The sequence below is a fragment of the Vespula vulgaris genome, chromosome 10 (assembly GCF_905475345.1).
Source record: "Vespula vulgaris chromosome 10, iyVesVulg1.1, whole genome shotgun sequence".
In the NCBI taxonomy this organism is placed as follows: domain Eukaryota; kingdom Metazoa; phylum Arthropoda; class Insecta; order Hymenoptera; family Vespidae; genus Vespula; species Vespula vulgaris.
Window position 1 is genome coordinate 5790489 of NC_066595.1, and position 21394 is coordinate 5811882.

At 35.4% G+C, this 21394-nt stretch overlaps 1 protein-coding gene across 3 annotated transcripts in view; it reads left to right on the plus strand.

Moving 5' to 3' along the window:
- The first annotated feature begins 388 nt into the window (after window positions 1-388).
- LOC127067060 (putative polypeptide N-acetylgalactosaminyltransferase 9) overlaps window positions 389-21394 on the plus strand; it is a 170466-nt gene continuing 149460 nt past the window's right edge. For 2 of the 3 annotated variants that reach the window (XM_051001555.1, XM_051001554.1), the window contains exon 1: window positions 390-1270. The gene's annotated coding sequence lies outside the window, so the exon portion shown is untranslated. Of the gene's footprint in view, window positions 1271-21394 lie in introns of all 3 variants that reach the window. The other variant, XM_051001561.1, reaches the window with a different exon arrangement.

The following is a 21394-nucleotide window of genomic DNA, read 5'->3' on the forward strand; positions in this document are numbered from 1 at the left end:
ACAGATGGTGACATAGAAAACAAATCTGTTGGTTAAGAAAAAAGAAATCATTTAATTACATCTCCAACGAGATAAGAGGTTAATCGATTTTATTTTGCTTATGCGATATATGAGATATAATAAATTTGTTAAGTTTCAATGTTTGACGAAGCTCGTAGGAAATAAAAAACGAAACAAAAAAAGAATATATATAAAAAAGAAAATGCGTTTTTCTTTTCAGAAAGTGCGTATCGACCGATAAAAGGAGCTTCGATAAGCGGCGCACTTTTGATATCGTAGGAAGATCAAGGATACAATGCGCATGCGTGTCTTCGTTCTTTTGATGGAACTTGGTGGCGCTCGCGAAGGTACGTACTAGAGAGTAGGAGGAGTGGGGGATTAATCTACATCGGTCGAACGGAGAAAGGCAGTCGCGGCGCGGATATTGCGGCGTCTGGCTGCAGTGGATCGGAACAGAGCGCGTGGAGGACAGTGGAGAAACCGCGTGCCATTGACAGGTCAACGAGAATAGCGGTAGAGACTATCGAACGAACGTAGAAACGAACGAAGAAACGTTCGTACTTAGTCCAACGAGATACCACGTGTTTTGTTCGCGTAGAATTTTATTAACGTTCTCTCGTCTTCGCTATCCTTCGTCCGTTTGTTGTCTGTCTTTCTTTCTCTCTCTCTCTCTCTCTCTCTCTTTCTTTCTCTCTTTCTTTCTCTCTCTCTTTCTTTCTCCGAATTGAACAGTCATTTGTTTCTACGAAGGAAGAGAGAGATAGACATACAATTTGAACGTGCAGTTTGTCGCAGTAATTTATTCGAGAGAAGCGTGTGTGTCCTTCGAAAAAACCGTTTCAGTTTTTTCTCACTCTCTCTCTCTCTCTCTCTCTCTCTCTTTCTTTCTCTTTCTTTCTCTCTCGTTGGTTTGTGAAGTAGCACGCGCGCGCGCGTAGTAACCGTCATACGAGTGTGTATTTGTGCCACGCGGAAAGTGTCCACACATACGACTTTCGCGGAATTACGTCGAAGGAGAAACACATCGAGACTCGACGGAGATCGTTGATGCTGAGTAGTGTCGTGCTCGTGCTCGTGCTCGTGCTGTCCAGGACGTTTACCTCGATCGCCTTGACATTGAGCTTGGTCTTGCCTGACGTTTCTCCTTTAGCTTTTTGAACCACGCAACGCCCCCTTTCATCGCTCGACAACGTTCAAGAGGCTCACACGCTACAGTTCGAATAATTTCGACGACGGTTATTTTCGTCATCGATTTATTTCCGTCATTCAGGTAAGTTTTAACTAACCTATCTTTTTTTATTTTTAGTCCCTTCGAAAATGATCGTGGTTCGTGAAAAAGAAATCGATCGATCCGTTAACGTCCTTCGTTCTTACCTTTGTCGGTGGTCATTAGTCTTATCTGGAACGTATCGTGTAAAGTGCGATCGAAAATTGTTCCGTGCCGGTATAGCGAAGTAGAAGAGAGGGAGAGAGAGAGAGAGAGAAAGAGAGCACTGTATTTACCACTACGTAACCCAGATGTACGAGTGATAGGGCTCTCTCATGCGACCTACATAAACAGGTGTACCGCCGGTACGTTCGTTCGTTTCGGCGATCAAGCGTTTCTAAGCGTTTCGTAACGACGCGTCGTTCTCGTAATTTTCATTGGAAAAATCAATGCCGGTTGAGCGCGTCTAGCGCGTCTAACGATAATTCGTTCTCGTTGAATTCCTCGATTATTTTTTCCCTCTTCTTTTTTTTTTCTTTATTTTTCTTTTTCTTCTTTTTTTTTTCTTTTTAGTTATCACCTTTTGAAACAAAACGTGTATACGAATACAACGCTTAGATTGCGATTAACAACTGAACATTTAAAAGATCTCAACACTGTGCGTCTCCACGTAGAATTATTTGATAAAGGAAAAAAACATTGAGAAATAGAAAAATAATGTTATGCTAAATGCGTTTCCTCGGTTCTTTGTGTTTAATGTGAGAGCACCCCAACTCTACGACTTCCCTTCTCGTGACAAACGAAAAGTTAGAGCGTAAGCCGAAACTCGGTCATTACGTGGTTTCCACTTTGCTTTAACGAACTTTCTAAGCATCCTTCACAATGGTCGGAGGTGGTGTGGTGTGATGTGGTATGGTGTGGTGTGGTATGGTATGGTATGGTATGGTGGTCTCCCTTCCCACAGCGTTTTAAAAGAATTACTTTCAGTTCGGCTTGATTGATCGTTCGTCGTGTCAAAGCTTGTACCTAATTCCTGAAGATTCTTTCTACCTTCTACTTGATTAGTTTGCGACTCTACGATTAATTATGCCAAGGTAACTAGTGGAGCTGTTCCTCCACCCACTCTTAGATTTCTTTTCTCAGACATTAGTTTTTCTTGCTTCATCTTTCTTATTCATACAGTTTATCGTGTCGGAAGACGAATCAGTTTTTTTTCTTTTTTCTTTTTTTCTTTTTTACATAGAATCTACATCGATCCATCGTATTAACGAGCCAAGTCTTTGTATTCTAACGATTTCAGTGTTATAAAAGTGTTTAATTGTTAATTAAATTTAATAATTAATTTTTAATTCTTATTTAAATATTAATTTAATTCTCGTTCGTCAACATCGTCAATGTCGTAGTCAATGTCGTCGTCGTCATTATCGACGTGTTTAGTTTAGAGTAGTTTTCTTTGTCTGTTTTGTTATTTTGTTTTCTTTTTTTTTCTCTTTATTTTTCTCCGAATCGATTCGTTCTTTCTTTCGTTCGATTCTTCCCCCTCTTCTTCCCTTTTATCCCTATGTCTTTTGATTTCTTGTGTATAATGGAAGGTCGTTCGACACATTTAGTTGGGTGTTTTTATTTCACCGTATTTGCTTGACGCACGAACTCTCATAAATTTCCACGAATTATAGAAATTTCTCGCTTTTACCTTCGATCGATCGTCACTCATTCTATCTTTTTCTCTCTTTTTCTTTCTCTCTCTTCGTTTGGTATATCATTCATCTGTTACTGTATACGATACGAACGCGTCAGATATATTCACATGGAACAGAATTTGTGAAAAAGATATTACTGCTAAATATACCTTCTCTCATTCGTGTATCATTCGTTTGTAAAAAGAAAAAAAGAAAAAAAATACAAAAAAACGAGAACGATTTGAACTTACACGTACTTTTTTAATAGCTAAACATAAAAGAATGTTTGAAAGATCGCCGAGAGATCGATGGAAAGTTTTTTAAGGATATATCATAGAATTTCATTCGAATGATCGTTTATTTTCTTACGTCGTATTATTTTATTACGTTACAATACAATACAATTTACAAATTGATTATATTATAAAATTGAAATCTAGAAATGATAATAATAATTTTCGTTTTCGATGTATACATAATTTATCGCGTTAAACGCTTTCTAAGCTTTCCCTTTCTTTCGTATTTTGTTATTTTTCTTTTTCTATCTCTTTCTCACTTTTCTTTTCGTTTATCGGTCTTCCTATTTATTTTTATTAGCACCTAGGAAAGCAAAAGCCGAAGGGTAGCTTCGTCGGACGTGATCGTCGAGATTTCAAAAGGGATTTCGTTCTACGAGGTATAACAACCGACCCGTTTGCCACTATTTTCGTCTGTGAATGTGATAGCTTAAATACGTACGTGTCTACCTACTAGTAACAGTTTGTCCTAATACAAGTCCGAGCTGGGTAAGGTCGTTAACGGAACCGTTGTAGGTTTCTCCGCACTTTGTCTCCCTTTTAATTTTCATGTTATTTGAAAAGGATTTGTCCTTTCCTATTTTCACTTCATAATGTTAATTGTTATTTCCATATCTAACCAAAATTTTTTACCTCGTCAATATATTTCGGTAGCGACCGAGGGACTTAGATAATAAATATCAGGTAATACCTTGAGCAATAAAAGAATAAACGTTGATATTTTTAGTTGAAAATAAAATAAAAGGATAAAAGTTGATATTTTTATAATATATAACAAGCTAGTAACGGACAAGGCCTGTTGATTTTATAATCTTGTATTTAGGATGTTAACGTATTATACCATTATTTCTTTTTTCGAGACATTTTCTAAAATATTCGTTTAAACTACTAGCATCTAGAAAAAGAAAAAGTAGTCATCTAGTACAACTGAAGGAGTATTAAATCGGATTAATTATTTACTCGAACGAGTAATCTGATAAAGGAATAGGTTCTGTATAACATCGATTTATATCTTCGCTATTGTTATATTAGAATAATGCTTTTTTATACTATGTATAAGTTTTTAATTCATTGCATTTGTATTTTATATATACTTTTTTTTTTTCTAATAATGACAATTTCTTCAGCCTTTTTTTCATGTTTGGACGTATCCATGGAAATTTTTTAATTATATGTGCCTTTCTTTCTCTCTTTCTACTTTTCTCTCTTAATTCGATATAACGAATTTAAGTCGATCTATTTTTTTATTTTCATTATTAACTAAAATAAAAAGTATTAGCGACGTAATTTGCTTATTACTTCGATCCAAAGCAATCTGATAGATTTTATTATTTTTTATTCGAACGAAAGTTATCAGAATTCGTTTTGATAATAGAAACCAGGAACAAATATTTATCATCGTTCAAGGTGATATTGTCGTAAAGAATTATCATGGCGTCTATTTAAAGCTTATTGATTCTACCTCATTTTCTTTTTTTTTTTCCTTTTTTTTTTATCTTTTCTTCTCTGTGAAAAAAAAATAGCTCCACGATATATTCAACATCAAGATTAGATATAACGTACTCAAGATCAAGATTAGATATATGTATCTATCGCATCGATGTTACACGCGAATATGACATGCTCGAACGTTACGATCGAACTTACGATAACATTTTTTGTTATCTTTCCTATACTTTCTTCCCTCCTCTTCTATTTATTCTCCTCGTTACAGGATTGAACATATCCATCGATCGTTCTATACGTGCGTTGATTGCGGCCGTGAAAGAACGCGTATTTGCAGTGCGTTCGAACGCGGGTATTTAAATTTTAAATGGTCAACCAAGCTATCGTACCGTTGTATATTGTACGTGCGCGTTACGGTCAGATAGCTGTAATTCGTTGTACACATCCTCGACGCCTTCGATCCTTTTTGTCGTTTGATCGAATCGAACACTCGACCGGAGTAACTTGTATCTCGTTCGAATATGTACGTACGTTCTCGTCGTTGTATATCTATATCGAACGAACATATATATATATATATATATATATATATATATATATATATATGGATACAAACACATATAGACAAGTTTATTGATTATCGGACGCACGATTAGATATATAAACCACGTTCTACTGCTCTATTCTTCTTCGTTTGTCGCGTTGTTCGTTGTTTCGAGAAATCAATTTTTCAGACTGGTATATATCGATGCTATGCTTTTTCGTGTACCACGTTAAATTCATAAATCTTCGTACGTGCCGGTGCGATCTATCGAAACGATACTGAAAAGATCACTTTCTAGTCGGTCGAATTTTCTATCTCGGAGCTTTTCTCGAAAGGTTACGAAGGGAGAGGACGATCTCGATGGATCGTCTTCGAGGGGTTAAAATGTCGATCGCCGGAAGGGATAAAATGGAAAAAGTAAGAGAGAGAGAGAAAGGAGAAGAAAGAGGAGGAGAAAGAGGGTAGTTGGAGAATGTCGACGAAATAAACGGAGAGTACTGGGTTCGATCGATTTGTTCTTTGGTCTAAGCGTGGCTCAACGGAGCTTGCTTACGGTTCTGAGTCCTGAGCCCCATCCGGTTACATAGCGATTCGTGGCAAACATGTGGTCAGACCGGTTGACTCAGGCAGATTGCTTCGTTTCTCTGTTGCCCATCTCTCTTCACTCTTTCTTCCTCTTCACCTGCAGCATCAAGTCGTAGTCTTTCTCTCTTTCTCTCTCTTTCTTTCTCTTTCTCTTTCTTTCTTCATTCTCTTTCTTTCTTTTTCTACATACCTTTAATACCGTATTACGTGTCTATTATTTCTACGTACACGTGTAAGTACATAAAATAGATCTACGTATCTACTATGTAGTAATATCGCAAAGAACATTAATATTTAGAACAATCCAAAGTTCTACGTTATAGTAAAAAGTAAATAAATTAATTAACAAGTTTTCATTCTTTTTTATTATTGTTATTATTATTTATTTATTTATTTATTTATTTTTTTCCTTTATAAGACATCGTTTTCGTTGAAAATTCTTCGTATATGTATCACGCTTATTTTAAGAGACAATCGACCGACGTATTTTACATACTCTGTTTATACATGCACGTATGTGTGCGTATACGTAGTCCAGCCCATAGCAAAGCCTCTTCTTTGCGTTGCTCGAGAAAGGTTAGTCGAGAAAAAGAGAGACAGAGAGAAAGAAAGAGAGAGAAGAGTACGTTCGAGAGAAACGGCCACGAAATGCAACGGGTTTTCCATGGGTTTTCGTGAAAACATGAAAATATGTGCATACGAAATAAGCGAAGAAAGAGAGAGATAGAGAGAAAGAGGAAGATAGGGAGGGAGAGAGACAGAAAGTCGATCAAAAAGTCGACACGGTTCTTCGACGAGCGAGAAACGCTCTGGAAATACATCTACCGATATCGAGTGAAAATGTTTTCAAAACGAAACGTATTTTACATCTTCTATCCTCGTGGAATTGAATGTTTCTCGATGAATGTTTGGTCCTTTCTTTTAACACATATATGTATATATATATATATATATCTATGTATATGTGCCCTCTCTATGTCTATCTATTTCTTTTGTACAAACGTTGGACGAAATACGATCGTAAAACGACAATCTTTCAATTGATGTATTATTTCGATCGCATTCGTGCGAAATCATCCGTTTATATTATTTACGCGATGAAACGATGAAACAAATAGAATTTTTATTTTTCAAATAAAGAACCTACTCGCTCGATTGAGTTAAATTTGTTTTTACTCGTTTGAAATTCAACTCATTTCGAAGGTACGTGCGTTCAAAGAAAGTTCTTTAAGCGAGGCACGTTTAACCTTCAAGGCATGTACCTAATCGCTCGCTCGCGATCGTTAGATCCGTGTGCGCGATGGAATTCGTTAGGAATATCTCAGAATCGACGATACTGAAAGTATCGGTAACTTCTCTAGACGAAGAATAAGAATTTAAATCTTATAAAGGTAAAATGTTTCGGGGTGAGAGCGGAAAAAATAATTGCAGACATTGTTATGTTCTTCGTCGCACGACATACTTATTCCCTTTTTCTACGAAATCGCAGATAATTCTCTTCGTTCTCTTTTTCGGATTATTCGTTTGATGTTAAACTCGGACGCACAAAAGAAAGAGAGAGAGAGAGAAAGAAAAAGATAAGATTAATCGTGGCTCTCGATGTTAACGATGGTGTATAAAAATGACTGCTAATTTATTAGTCACAATCGTACAAATCACACGATCGATCCAAGTAAGGATCGATAGAAGCTTCCTTTGAACTCATTAATTTCCATCCAAAGGGATACAGAGTAAATATTTAAAAATATATTTTAAGCTTGTATTTCTTTTCTTTTTTAATTTTTTCTTTTTTTTTTTTCTAAGAGAGTTTATATTTAACTCGATCCGATTTACGAACGATCCGTTTATAATAGGATTATCAATCATCTTCATTAATTTTGACTTATATATATCGTAAAACGAAATGTACATGTTCTTTCATTCGTTAAAGAGTTCATCGACGATTTCGAAATCGAAATAATATTTTTTAGCATGTACTAATGTTTTTTCTAGATAATACCATTCATTCGTCAGAATACGAAATATGTCTATATATTATTGTGGATGGTTGAATCTACACAAGACGATGTCTTCCATCTTCTCCCAGACATCTCGTCATTTGATTTTGAAAACGTAATTGTATAACTTATGTTATGGGTCGATGACCCCCTTGTTCGAGGAGTGAGTAAGAGGAGTTAGAATGAATACCTCTTCACTGGCTACTCTTTGCTTTAATGATCATTGTCCGCTTCCCGTTATCAATATCCTTATTATCGACCGGTCGTGTCTCTAGTCGATGGATGTAATATTACGTTCGTATGTCCCACAATTCTATGTCGACACTCTCGACATTCTGTTATCTTGAAATATCTTTTTTGCGAAAAAAAAAAGAAAAAGAGAAGAAAAGAACATGAAGTTTTCCATACCGGAAAGTACGTTTCCATTCTTATGCAACACCTACTAATGCATCTCAATATAATTTTTCGCGTTGTATTTACTTACATTATGTACTCTTGCAATATTCTCCAGCTGTTGTTATTGATTCAGCTGTCTTTTCTATGTTTCTATCGAGTAACGTGACGAGTAATATTTAATGTTCATTGATAATACACATAATAATGTCGTATATAATTACGTAGATTGAAAATGACAGAACATATTATTATTACCCATCGTAGCTTCTCATTAGCATAAAAAAAAAAGAATAAAGAAAAAACCAAGAGAGGAAAAAAATGAAGCAAGTTAATAAGAAATCGCTCAAATAGCAATCAACTGTACTATATATAACGAATACGATAAAATGACGTCTATACGTAAGCCTTCCGTCCCCATTGAGTTAATGACCAAACTCGATTTTCCACGGCAGTGTGCATAATTGACACGCAATTAATTCGAAGTTGGAACCACGTACGGGTAACATTGCTGCCGGCGGCATTGCCATCGTTCAGGAAAACTTTTTCGATCTACCGAGTTTATTAGAAGTGAAGCTAGTGCTCTTCCTTGATTTAGAAACTGCAGATTTTCCAATTGGATCTTTCTACATGCGAGTAAAAGGGAAAGGGAAACGTATATGCTTGAAATAGACGCTGAATAATACAAATAGAGTCAATTGTTACGTTCCACTTTCTCTTATAAATATCACTACTATTATTTGAAGTTTCGAATATTTCTAAAGTAAACATATTTTCTATCGAAAGTAAGAATTTCCAGTTAGAAATATTTTCTAATTTCAAATGTGAAAAATTCCATTAGAAATAATTTCTATTCAATAGAAATATTATTTATGGACTAGTTGAATACTAGTAAAAATTTCATTGTTACTTATTTACTCATTGACCAATCGCGTATTTTATGTCATATTTTTCATTTCGTACAATAGTACGAATAGTAAATTGTATACTAAGAATTCGGTTTGTATATATTTAAAATATGTAGTTTGTATTTGGTCTTTTCTTTTAATGGACGATTGTAAATCTTCTTATAACTTAAGACGCGCATAAAGGGTATTCTTTCGAAAAGTACCTTTTCATAGAAAGAAAACCATTTAAAGGAATCATTGTCGAACGTATTTTAACCATTTAACTCGCAATATTAAAAGGATAGAAAGGTAGAAATCGTAAAGAATTGGAAATAAATATATTATTTTCGAAAATGGATGTGAGCATTCTTAAACGAGTTACCTTCTTTTTTTTTGTATTTTATATTATTTTCTTCCTTGATGTATTTCAAAGAAAGTACTTTCGACTTAACTATTAACAATATAAGATCCGAGTTTTCATTTAGAGTTTCCTTGAATGACAAAATAGTACGAGAATAATTTACCGAAAAGGCTACTAAAAAAGGGATACTTTTTTTTTTTTCTTTTTGAAATCTAATTCATTCGGCAAGCTATTCAAAACATAGTTGAAATTATACGGAAGATATACAAGTAGGAGAAAGTGTATAGGTTGAAAAGATGTAGGCAGATTCGTTGCAGGTATCTTCTAGGTATCTATTTTGGTACTCTTTCGGCTTTTGAATCATTTCAACGATGGGCATGAGCTTTGGAACATTTTTGTTACCGCCTTTACGACCCAATTTCCAATTTCCAAGGACGAAAAGAAGCACGGTACTTTCGTCCAATGCTTGTGTCACACGTACCGTGCCGCTTGTGTAAGGGTTGCTCTTCTGCAAAAGAAACTCAATGGCAGAGAGAGAAAGAGAGAGAGAGAAAGATAGGAGAGAAAACGAGAGCGTTCTCTACTTCTTCCATCTTCTTCGTCTCTTTCTCTCTCTCTCTCTTCTATTTTTCCTCCACGACGCTCTTGGACCGTTCATTCTTAGCACGCGAAATCCAATTTTCTGTAGCCGAAGAATCTCGATACTTTTTCACCTTGTAGGTATAGCTCGCCTTCCTTTTTTTCCATCCCCTTGTTCCTTCCACTCGTTTTTCCTCGACAGCCTTGCCAACCCTGTCGTTCGATCGAATTCAATTCTGAACCGTTAAACTTTCGTCATCGGTACGAAGGAGACGAACCTTAACGATCCTGACATTTTTCTTGGCTTTCTCATTGATCGTATTGCTGGAGGGTAAAAGGGGAAAGGAGAAAAAGAAGGCAATCTTGTCGTAGGAATTAAGAAGATTTCTTTCGTTTCGACGCGATAAGTCTCGAAAATAGATTTCTCATTCTCGTTCTTTATACATTCGATATCTTTTTGTAATCTTTTCCCTCCATCCCTCCCACTCCTTATTACAAACGATAATGAAGTTCGCTTTTCTCATTAGTCATCGTTAATTTATCAAAATAGATGTCACTGTGGTATTTCACTTTTGTTAGTTCCTTTTACTCGTACTTTTTATGGAATTCGATTTCTTACGGTATGATTACGGTTTGTAATGTATTTTAAATTGTTCGAAATTACTCGAACATTTTCCACTAATCGGCAATAATGATTCGTGATTTCTATCCAGATACGACATTTTTATCTTGGATCAACGATTCTTTGCGTACTCTTTATCTTTTCATATCAACAAGTACGCAACTCGGATCCAAAGCGTAATGGTAATTAATTAGGTTAATAGATGCGTCTAACTGCGGCATGCTATGTCCTCTTTAATGTTTTTTTCATATATATATGTGTATGTTAGGTAAGTAGGTAGGTTGGTAGATAGGTAGGTAGGTAGGTAGGTAAGTAAGTGTGTGTAGGTAGTTATATAGAGACGTAAGTGATATTGCCTTCGTCAATAAACGGGATTACCGTTAAACTGTGATATTAAAAGTCTACGAAAGAAGGCTCGGGATTCATCATTCTATTCGTGCTTGAATCACCGGATCAGAGAGAAATTCATGATTTAGCAGGATTTATAGTAACGAGGAGAAATCGATCGACCTGGTTCAATGGATTCCAGTATTGTATGCGACTTTATTCTATTATTAAGCCTTGCAAGTCGTATCGAGATATTTTCTCAAAGTAATTGAATATTTCCAGTTAGTTTCGAAATTTTGAATAATTTAATCAGGTCAACGAAATTCGTCAGTAGTGAATTCTCTCTTTTTTCATATGTCTGTCTCTATTTTTACTTTAATTAAATATTCTAAAGATTAAATTATGCACTGGTATTCGTAGCATACGTCATTATTATATACATAACACTGTAGATTGTTAGGTTAATATAAAGAGATAGAAGAGTAAGAGAGGTAGGTCTGACAGAAAGAGAAATAGAGTCAGAGAGACAGAGACAGACAGACAGACAGACAGAGAGAGAGAGAGAGAGAGAGAGAGAGAGAGAGAGAGAGAGAGAGAGAGAGAGAGAGAGAGAGAGAGAGAGAGAGAGAGAGAGAGACACAGAATATATTATCAGTTTTTTCGCTTATATATTCAACGATAGTAGTTACGATATATCGCAAGTATGTTTTTGCTTTGTAACAACGAGTAGAATTACAAGCTCCGGGAATGAAGTGCGAATAGATCGTCGATTTGTTCGAACGTGGATATTGCATAATTTTTTTATCACTCTTATATGCTTCCAAACAATACAATTATTTACTTATAAAACGTATTTTCAAAATTAGAATTATTTTTAATACAAACTGATAATCTTACGTGTCGTAAGAATTATGTTTATCACGTATCCAGTTTTTAAATGTAGTAGCGTTCTCTACTTCCCTCCCTCCCTCTCTCTCTCTCTCTCTATCTCATTTTATCTCAGATCGATAGTGGTAACGCACGGGCTATTCTACCAGCGGCATTCAAAAGATAAATGTACTCTCGCATCATCATGCAATCCCTTTGTACGAGGCTGTGGCTCGGTCACGCGCGCGCAAACGGTCGAGCGTCACTTGATGAAACGTCAAAGGGAAATCCTGTAGATTACGCTGCAATTCTCTCCATCTCTCTTTCTCTTTCTCTCCCTCTCCCTCTCTCTGTTTCTCTCTTTTTCTGTCCCTGTCCCTGTCCCTGTCTCTCACTCTCACTCTCTCTCTCTCTCCCTCTTTCTCTTTCTCTTTCTCTCTTTCCCCCCTCTCTCTGTCTCTCTTTCTCTCTCTCTTTCTCTCTTTTCCCCCCTCTCTCTTTCTCGTTCATTCTCCCACTCCATCTCTTTTCTATACGTATCTCAGCCGCACAGCATACGTATTCATATATCTTTCTCATTCGTTCGCACGAAATGTGCGACTGCGACCAATCGCGTAGCGTTAGTATTATTTCGTTCTTTTTGATCACGCTTATGCGACTTCATAATTTCTATGGTCATGATCGATAATGGGGTAACCATTAGAGAGATAGTTCATCGACCAATGTAAGCGACTAAAATTATTTGAGGGACGAATCTTCTTCATTTTCTTTTTATCTATCATCTTTTGTATTTTATATACGTATAAAATATAGAATAGTTTCTCTTCATTTCGATTTGAGAGATCAGTACGTTCTCGTTTGAGCGTGTAAAATTTTGAAAAAATTTCGATCGTGCGTTATTATTGTTATTATTATTTTTTCCTCTTTTTCAATTTCATCCCTTTCCATTTGGATAGGTTTATTTCCTCTGAAATGGATTGCACCAAGTATCAGGGCACTTTTTATTGTTCTTGTTTGAGAATTTACTGGATTATACTGCAACACGTTTTTAAAATAATGAATTTTTTTGTTATGTATTTGTGTATATCCGTACTGAGTCATAGCTGTTTAGTATGCTGTATGAATGATTTAGACGTTATATACCGGTTGTGGAGATAATTTATTACAATTTTGTTTTTGTTTCCATATCCTTTCTACTTCTCTTGTTAATGATGTATATTTGTCTATTTATTTCTCTGTACTTCGTAGTTATATTTGCACAGTGGTACGGCAATGTTTATAATTTATATGACCTTTTGTGTTTTATTTTGTAGCATTACGTCTGACTTGTATTTGTAATATGACTTTACGTCATATGTATTTTTATAATTTAATTTTTATTATTAGTATAGCTTATATTGATTTTTAAGTAAGTACTGCGGTCGGTATGCAATTGTAATGTGATGCGTCATCTTTAATTAATTCTCATTTTTATTTGTTATTGCTTGATGTATTATTTTTCCGTCATGGTTGTGTTTTTAAAAATATTCAGTTCCATGTTTTCATCATAGTCTGCCAACAAACTAAGAATCGTATACGCCCCCAAGAGTACAGTCACAATAATTCAGAGTATTATAAACCAGAAAGGGAGATCAGCCTGTAGTCCGCATTGGGTGATTCAGCACCTTCTTTACGCGTTCTCTCTGCAATGCATCAGGTAGTCCAGGAGCACAAGGTCATCCTCAACTCCGCTTCTGCATTCGCGATTATGCATATCTAACCGGACCACGCCGAATATCGAAATGATCCCGGTCCACGACCGGTCCAGCATGAATCAACTTCAGCCTTAATGCTAGCAGCGTGCTTTTAGCATTCGGCTTACGACTATTAGCTGACAAGATTTAATAGGCTCCGGTTATGGAATAAGCGTCAGTCAAGTGGAATGTAGTTAATCGTTATTTGCTTGGACATTAGGCAACAACACGAGGAAAATTAATTTTAAAAGAGATTAATTTTAACTTTAAAAAGAGGATCCGTTGTGGCGAACCGATGATGCGAGTGACGCGATTGATGACTTAGGGAATAGCTAGAGAAGTTTTAAGTATCCAATATACTTGAAAAATCAGAAACGACGACAGCGATGCGATTGACAGAGGGGAAATGGTAGAGAGAAGCTTTAAGCATCCAACGTTTTTGAAATTTACTATTAGAGAAGAATATTCGACGTCGAATATGCAAAATGGCCGACTGTAGGAACAAGCACCTTCATTTAATGTAAGTAAGTAGGTATTCGTGCAGAGGGCTTGAATAGCTTTATTATTAGGACAGTAGTTCAGAAAACGGAAGACCTGGGTTCTTCAAGTCCCGGTTCAGACTACCTGATGAGAACAACTTTTTTACGAGAACCCTACAATATGTTCCAATTGTTTTTCGATTTCTCTACGGTCTATTTCTGTATTTTGTTAGAATCTGAAAAGTGTAATTTTTTTTTCCATTATGTTTATTATTTCGTTGTTCAATCTTTCATTCATCGTTTCTATATGTTATTTCTTTTTTTCAATGTATAGGCTTTACTACTTTCGAATTTTACTTTTATATTTGTTGTTTCTATTATTTTTAGCAATTTTGTTATTCGCGTTTTTGTGATAGTATAGATATAGTGATATATACTTATGTCATTCATATATAACAGATAGTTTATTCCACGACTGGTTGTTTTCTATTGTTTGATGTTGGAATCATATGCTTTAGATATATGTAAAAAGAAACAGAACACCTGGAAAGATTTGAAGTTACGTATCTTATATAACTAGAAATTATATCGAATGCTTTTTTATAATCTACATATATATATTACATAGTTTTTTGTATACTGGGCTATACTTTCGACTCTTTCTTGATTATAATGTGTTCATCCATTTTTTGTACGATTATAAAAATCATGATTTTATATAGTACTTAACATATTTATTAATATTTTTAACACTGTTTGCACGTTCGCATTGCATGAGAATTGATACTATTGTTATATATTATTTTCTTTCCAAAACTTTTTAATTTCTATCGCAAGAATTAAATATTTAATGATTTTTTTTTGTTCTTTTTGCGTAACATTTAGCTATGTTAATTAACCGAATTTCCTTTTGTGTTCTGCTGATAAGATGTTGGTTGCTTATAATTGTTTTGTCTGTATAATTTAAATCCATCGTTTTTTAGTATGTTTCCATGTATGTATTTCTAGTATAGTATAGTGTACGATTATACGAGCTTGGGTTGTCATGTTAATTCTTGGTGTATGATCTTTGCTACAGGTGTACGTTGTATCTATCTATGTATTTTATTCCAGCTAGTAACGTGTACCCTCCTCTGTTATATATTCTATTGTTTCTATGGGTTAGTAGCATTTTCTGCGTGTATCTTCGTCCATGGTTTCTTTTATTATATATATTTCCTGTAATTTCTGCTAGCTATTACGTTGTCTTGCATCGCTAAGGTAAAGCCTCCTATTTCTGGGAAGAATTAAAAATTGAAATCATTATTATCATTATCGTTATTATCATTATCGTTATTATTATTATTGTTGTTATTGTCGTTGTTATTATTATACATAAATAGAGAAATATGTTCGGAGAAAGAAGAATCTTATGATATAACCTTACACGACATTAAACTACTTTATTTTAAAGAAAGAAGAGAGTGTATATATGCTTTTAAAAAATAATAGAACGCCAAATATGGAAGGGAGTTGTTAAAATAAGTATATTTACGGCCCAGATAAAAACATATACACGGGTGTAGAACGATAAGGGGTAAGATGATGAAAACGTTTTCTTGCTCAGATTAAAACGAAGCATTTATTCCCGTTTATGAATAACGTTTAAACGAAACGAAATATCTCCGCTGACATATTTAATCGCTAAACTCTCGTGGATATGCATCGGTTTACGAAGCGTATTTGTTATTTATGTATTCTTTTTTTTCTTTTTTTTTTTTTTTTTTAATTTATGAACGGAGGCTTCACTTTATAAACGGAGATCACGAGATTTATTAAGGTATATAGACTATATAAAAAGAAAATCAAGATAAAGAGTTACACGAAAGACTTGATCTCTCAGTTAAGTCGTTATTATGATTTGCTTGTTTATACAGGGTTTACATAAAGTCCGGCAACACTTAAAATGATCCGTTGTACAACTGCTACATGCTACATCACACACACACACACACACACACACACACACACACACACACACACACACACACACACACACACACACACACACACACACACACACACACACACACATATATCGTGTAGTTCGAAGAGAAACTCTGGAAGTTTTTGTCCGACAAAAGTACTTACATAGTTTGTCTTTGCAGCTTTTTTCTTTTCTGCCGAGATTACTGCGACTGAAGATTCGTAGTTGGGTATGTTGCAGCTATGATTGATGCATTAAATATAAGAAAATTCCGATTGTTTATTCTTCTAGCAAGTGGCGTTGGTATAATCGTGTACAACAAGGAAATGTCTCAAGAGATGCTAGATCAGACGTACTAAGAAAAGAAACGAATGTTTCATGACATGGTGGTCGCCTAGCTCGTCCGATTTGACCGTGTGTGATTTCTTTCTATGGGAATATTTAAAAGATCGCGTATATGTATAGCGTTTTTTTCTTTTTTTTTCCTTTCTTTCTTTTTTTTTCTGTCACATGATGTAGAGGAATTCAAGTAGAGAATTCAAGAAGCGGTCGCAACAACGCTCGCTGAAGATATGTTGGGAAGGTATGGCAAGAGTTAGATTACAACGTGGACATCTGCCGAGTCACACGTGCTTTCCACATCGAATTTCTATAATGTATTGTGATGTGCAAGAAACTTTGAGAGTTTCTCTTTATAATGATAAGTACATGAAAGTTATATCGTATTTAGTCCTTGTGCAATGGATCATTTAAAGTAATCTAGTGTAATCTAGTATTATAAAATTTGTTTCATACTTCTTTTTTCTTGTGTGTGTGTTTTTTTTTCTTTTTTCAAACGCAACTTCGCCCTATTATAATTAAACTGTTGTCAAAAGTGGTTTTACATCGAGCATGGTATTTAAATTATCAAATAATTCATGGGTTATTTCCTTATTACGCGCAGATAACTTTCTCCGAATAATTATGATCGCTACGTTATTAAGCTGCGCGAGGAAGCAGGTACGAGGTAAAATGAATCATAAAAAAAATCTCGACATAATAACGATATAGTGTTAATAATCGTAACTGTTTCCTCGTAGAATAGAAAGTTTTACAATGTATTAAGTTCAAAAATAAAGATACATTTGATCTTTGCTGTAACGAACGAGGAAGAATCGTCGCGTCGTAAAACGTTTAGAAAAAATTCCTTCGTCGCTATTACATTTATTAATAGTTATTTTCTTTCATTTAAAAAACATATAAATAAATATGAAAACAAAAATTTACACGTGTATGCAGATACATATACATGTTATATAGGATGCTAGATACGAGACTCGATTGTTGCACCATCGTGCTGATCCATCGCGGCATACATTTTTCTTTATTCTGCAACATCATGTGGGAATTTTGCATCTCTGAAACACCGGTTAAAAATACGAGTCGAGTCAAATCGATGTTGTCGGGCGTTGGTTAATCGTACGATCATCATCACCACCATCACCATCATCATCATTATCATTATCATCATCATCATCATTATTTTGTTGTAACATCGTACTCGTTTTAATATCAATTTGAGACTTACATTATGTTGGAAAAGTTAGGAATTGTTAATAAAAATGATTTTTCAGAGATATTTTCTTCGTTCGTTTTTTGAAAGTTAGTATTCGTGGAAATATTCTCTCACTGTGAACACGTGCTATCAGCTTCCTATTGCACGATGATTAATCTTGTTCGTTACGGTACGCAATTTTACATACGTATTGCGCGGAGGGATTTTTAAAACGATATTTGCAATATAACCGTGTCAATGTATCGCGTTAGAGACTCTATCATACAGTAGTATTGAGTCAGTCGATAACAGTCAAAATGGAAGTAACTGTAAGACCATTAGACAATCATTTTTAATGGATAATTAATTGTAGATGGCAATATCGTACTATTACTACTACTACTACTACTACTACCACTATTATTAGTATTATTACTTACTACGTACAGATCATTGACTAGAAAGCGATGAGATTTTACGAATAATAAAGTAATATTACGTTCAATAAAAAAAGAACATTTTTTGAAATCGGAAGTCGTTGTAAAATAGAGGAAACAAATCGGATGCATTTAATATGACGTATATGTGCCCCATACATATATACTTTATGTAATTGCGTGTTTCGTAACTATTTTATCTTATTTGATAATAAGTCTTTTTAATTTGCACGACATTTGCGGTTTTGCTTTATCAGTTTACCGTTCCGTTTCTTCCGTTAGGTTTAACTAGATAGTAGCATTAATGAAGTAGCTGGTATATTATATACGCGTGTCCTTGAATCGCGAAAGTACATCCGTTTTCTCTGTCGGTAAACTTTCTAAATCGTTCGGTGTTGACTTTTTGAAAGCTCGAAAAAGTGAAATGTCATCGAATTACTTTATAAAACAAGCCTATCTGACTTTCGTAGGTCATCTATCAAAATATATCCATCCATTCATCCATTCATCTATCAATCCATCTATCTATCCATTCATTCGTTCGTTCATTCATTCATTCATTCTTTCTTTCATTTCTTTTTTTGTTCACCAATCCTAAGCTATTATAAACGAGTACAACAGCAAATATTCGTACTCATCATCCGTCAAAAGAACAATCACGTTTGATCATTATTAGCCAGTGAGTTATTAGACGCGTAATTACGGATGTCCCAGTGCACGATTTAAATTTAAATTTCTACAAGACATTTCAAGCAGACATTTCAGTCCTATATTTTGATTTCCTTACAAGAGTCGAATTGGCAGCGAGCCCGTGTTGTTGGAACGATCGTGAGGCTTTTCTCGGGATTAATGACTTTTCTCGGACAATTACCATCGAGATTGCATCGCCGTGTCTACTCTTTTTAGCAAGCCTCGAGTCACCTTATCTTTTTCTCCGTTGGCTCACGTGCATTTCTACCAAGACAGTCGCTAGACAATAGGATTGCTGGCATATAACGACGAGGTAGACCCACCTTTGAGATAAATAATTACGTAATGGTGAAGAAGCATTGTCTCTAAGATCGATCCAATGTTCGAACATAGTGCTATAAGAAAGATAGGAGTAGCCTTTAGTCGGTTAATTATCCAAGATAAACTCGCCTTAATTTCATATACTCGTTCGAACGGACCTGTGCATTCATTTTCTTTTTTTCGTTTTCTTTTCTTTTTTATTCAAGCGTTTAAACGTAAATTGTTCTCATTATTTTGCTATATCCGGAGATAATCGTATCTAGATTTGAACGGAACTTAGTCACATAGATATCTTTTTCCGAGCTAAAACTATAACGTCGAGTTGCAAATCGACGCATGAAAGAATTCCCATTGAATTTTGAATTCCTATGCGAGATAGGTGAATGAAGAGGAGGGGAAGGATAAGGAGGAGGAGAAGGAGGAGGAAGAGGAAGAGGAAGAGGAAGAGAAGGAGGTAGTAGAAATGGAGTAAGAGAAGTAAGAGGAAGAAGAAAGAGGATTGATAAAGTTGCGAAGGGTGAAAGGGGAAAAAGAGACGGTCGAGAATCCACTCGACTTGGATTAAAAACGGTAAATACGTAGAAGTTGACACACGAAAGCGGAGCTTTTCCAGTGAGTATTCGGATCTCTCTGCGGCAGATTCGTGGACAAGGAAGGGACGGTGTAAAGGTGACGGAGAGGAAAAAGAAAGATAGAGTAATAGATAGATAGGTAGATAGAAAGAGATAGGAGTTCGTAAAGGTAGACACCCAGTAGAAAGGGAAGGCAGAAAGTGTGGTTACGAATTCACAATGGCATTGTTCGAAATCCTCTTCCTCCTCTTTCATCGCTTCATCCTTTCTCCTTCTCACCATATTCCTCTCTCTCTCCTCTCTCTCTCTTTCTCTCTCCACTTTCCACTTTCCCCCATCCCTTCTTTCTCTTACCTTCTCTTCCTTCTCCATCCACTTTACGCAAACCCCTTTCCTCCTTCTACTGCGTCGTTCCGCCATTAATGGTTTCCGTTTCCGCTGTCTCAATCTCACATTCGAAGATCCAAGCTCTATCCACCTCAACCCTTTTTCCTCTCCTTTACACTCCTTTCTATTTTCTTTCTCAACGATTCGCTACCCTATCGAAAATAACTCTTCCGCCATCGATGGACCTTCGTCCCTATCGAAAGATTTTTAAAAATGAAACATTTTTCTTTCTATCTTTTTATATATATATATATATATATATATATATATATATATCCTATATGTTACATCAAGTATTTTCCAGCAGTAGGTTTTAATTAATTCAAATGGATTTTTCTTTTTTTCTTTTCTTTCATTGATACAATTGCTAAAGCGTGAAATCACAAAACGGAAAAATGATCTCGTGGATTCGAACGATCGGATAGATAGATAAATAGATAGAAAGAGAGTGAGTGAGTGAGCGAAAGAGAAAGAGAGAGAGAGAGAGAGAGACTTTAATTGTACATTCGAAATAAAATACCATCTCTCACACAGACGGATCGAAATTGCCGAGGAGGATATAAATACTGAGTTCCTATCTCTGGATAGAATCGAACGATGATTCGGTGGCGACGGTGTGCCGATCGATTTAACCGAATGACCAATTTAGTACTGCGATCGAATAAATTCTTCGTTAAACGAGCGTACCAAATGCCTCTCGGCGATCGGAATCGCTTAATCTTTGTTTCTATCGACGTAACGACGCTTGTTCCCACCCCCCGTTTCTCTTTCATTCTCTCTTTACTTTCCGTAATGTTATGTATGATTCTTTATGTCTTTATTAAATAGATAAGTACATGGGGATTCAAGTACTATATTTTACGGAAATAAATTAGAACGTAAAGGAAATAAAAGATTGAAAAGGAGTATTGCTTTGTAAGTACGCGCCCTCTTAAATAATCGTATCGCGTGCTGGTTACGTTCCAATTAACGGAGGCGGTTCAATGAAGAGAGGAGGAGCACGTAGAACGTATCCGACTTAATTAAAAACGAAACGGACCGTGGAAGAATCTCGAGTCACGAAATTAAAAGTACATGTACCCCGGTACTAAACGGAAATGTAAAGCATCGCGTTCGAAATAGATGAGATTATCGTAACGCGTTGATCCGAAAAACGAATTTTAATCGAGACAAAAGATGAACGAGTGTATTTTTAACGATATGCGAAAATGGGCTTCGTGCGTATTGTTTTGAAGTGTTCGTTCGTTCGTTCCTTTTTTTTCTTTTTTCCTGTTTTTTCTTTTTTTTTTTTTTGTATCAATCGTAACTTAAAATATTTTTCAACGTTCGCTATTTCGTTTGCTAAAATTGAGCTGGTTTGATTCGAATGGGTACTGCGGAGGGTTGACCAGAGGATACGATGGTTGCGTTATCCGTTTGAGTTTATTTTTTCGATAGATTCATTTTCATGATAAACTGATCCCTTGAATTTCGACATCGATGTTC